The following is a 2,375-nucleotide window of genomic DNA, read 5'->3' on the forward strand; positions in this document are numbered from 1 at the left end:
GCCCCCATCCCGCACGTGCGCCGCCGCCGTCGCCCCCTCTTCTCTTCCTCCCGCCCGCGCCTCCCTGCCCCGCTGCCGTCCAGGGCCATCCCCACACCGCCGTCGTCTCCTATTGGAAGCGTGATACGGAGGCGACCTCCGCCCCAGCGTCCTCTTCCTTCCTCTCCTTTCCGCGGGTCGACCGCGGCAAGGACGGAAGCCGCCGCTGCTCCTCTGTGCCTCTCTCCTCCTCCTGGCCGTCCCTTGTGCTAGCCACTCGCGACCATGAAGGGCGGCGGAGCCATCAGTAGCGGCGGCCGTGAGTTAAAGCAGGGCAGAGCGGAGGAGAGGAAGGAGAGCGCAACAGCGTGGGCTCGCCGGCCGGCTGGGCCCCATGGTCGCGTCCTTCTTCTTCCACTCCGTCACGAGAGACCTCGACGTGATGCCAAGGTCCACCATCCCTCTTCTCTCTCTGGCTTCCTTGCTTCGATTATATCCATACACTTGAGGCTGTCGTTTTGTTTCTTTTCCTCACGCAGCTGCACAGAAGGGAGAAGCGCAGGCGCCGTCGGGGTTGTGGATAGCCGCATCGGGCGGTGTTGGCATGGGGAGCAGCCGGGCAGGCGCGGCAGCGCGGATGGACCCCGAGGCGGCCACGGAGCTGGCGTGCTCCTTGACGTGCCTCAGCACACCGTCCTCGGCGTCGACACCAGGTACGTCACCGCCGCGCCTCGCACTGGCCGCCACGCCACTGGTGGTTATGCCCTATCTATCTCGCCATGCTTTGCTTCGATTTGATTGATTCAAGAGATTGACTGCTGCTTCAGGTGTTCTCGGTCGGCCCCAGGTTCAGAGGGATCAAGATGGTGCCCCCAGGCCCGCGTTTCCTCCACTACTGCTCCCCCAGCTGGTAGAAAACATTTCTTACCAATAATACGGGCAACCCTTTTAGTGATTTTAGATGCATAAGTGCTTCTAGCATCTCTGAAATTTTTAGCTGCTGTAAATCATCTGCTGGACAAGTATCAGTGATTTCGGCGAGAATACACTAGAGTCTAGATACGAAGCAAAACCGCCGTATGCCTGTATTTACAAGTTGATCTGAGAGTAGATCCAAACTTGCTTTGTGGAGTAGTTCTAGATTAGCAACATCATGCTGCCTTGCATTTCCCCCTCTTCTGTTTGACCCTTTAACCTGTTTCTGGGACATCCTGAAAAAGTTGTTGTCCACTGTTTAGGTTTGTGAAAGTTCATTGCATAATTTGTTCATTTCACTCGCTTTTTCCACATGTTCTAATGATTAACGTTGTTCGGTTATGGATGATGCCATTCTGTGATGCAATATGATATGCCACTGATTGCTTCTCCACTATCTGCAATCCTTTTAGGCACGGGAATGAGTTTGCACCTACTGTTGGATTCTTCCTTACTACCCACCCGTCTCACGTACTTGCCCCTGTTCCAAATCAAGTTCCTCACCTTTGAAGTACTCTGGTTTATATGTCCCCTTTTATTGTGTACTATAGTTTGAGAGTTTTCTCGAGAACTGATGCTATAACTTCTTAAACAACAGTTACATGTATATCCGAGTCTGAATCAGATAACAAACAGTGCTCATGTGTATTTATGTACCAAGATTCACATTTTGCTGTCTATAGAGTGGTGGGTGAAAAATAGTTAAGAAAACAATGCACCTGGAAGATGTACTATACTTGGAAAGAGAAGAGCCAAACAAAGATTTATACTGTGTTGGAAATTTCGAGCGGTCTTAGCTGTCAGAATTCTGACAATATCAGAAGAGGAGGTGACATGTTTGATTATATATAGTTTAATCTTTAATATGTTGCCGCCTACTTTAATCCGTCGTCGTCATCATCAACCATCCTCCATCACCAATTTCATGATGCTCACTTCCATGCGTTAGTAATTCCATCGTAGGCTTGCTGGACGGTGATGGGTTGGATGAGATTTATCATGTAATCGAGTTAGATTTGTTAGGGTTTGATCCATAGTATCCACTATGTTCTGAGATTGATGTTGCTATGACTTTGCTATGCTTAATGCTTGTCACTAGGGCCCGAGTGGCATGATTTCAGATCTGAACCTATTATGTTTTCATGAATATATGTGAGTTCTTGATCCTATCTTGCAAGTCTATAGTAACCTACTATGTGTTATGATCCGGTAACCCCGAAGTGACAATAATCGGGACCACTCCCGGTGATGACCATAGTTTGAGGAGTTCATGTATTCACTATGTGTTAATGCTTTGGTCCGGTACTCTATTAAAAGGAGGCCTTAATATCCCTTAGTTTCCAATAGGACCCCGCTGCCACGGGAGGGTAGGACAAAAGATGTCATGCAAGTTCTTTTCCATAAGCACGTATGACTATATT

The sequence above is a fragment of the Triticum aestivum genome, chromosome 7D, assembly GCF_018294505.1.
Source record: "Triticum aestivum cultivar Chinese Spring chromosome 7D, IWGSC CS RefSeq v2.1, whole genome shotgun sequence".
NCBI lineage: Eukaryota > Viridiplantae > Streptophyta > Magnoliopsida > Poales > Poaceae > Triticum > Triticum aestivum.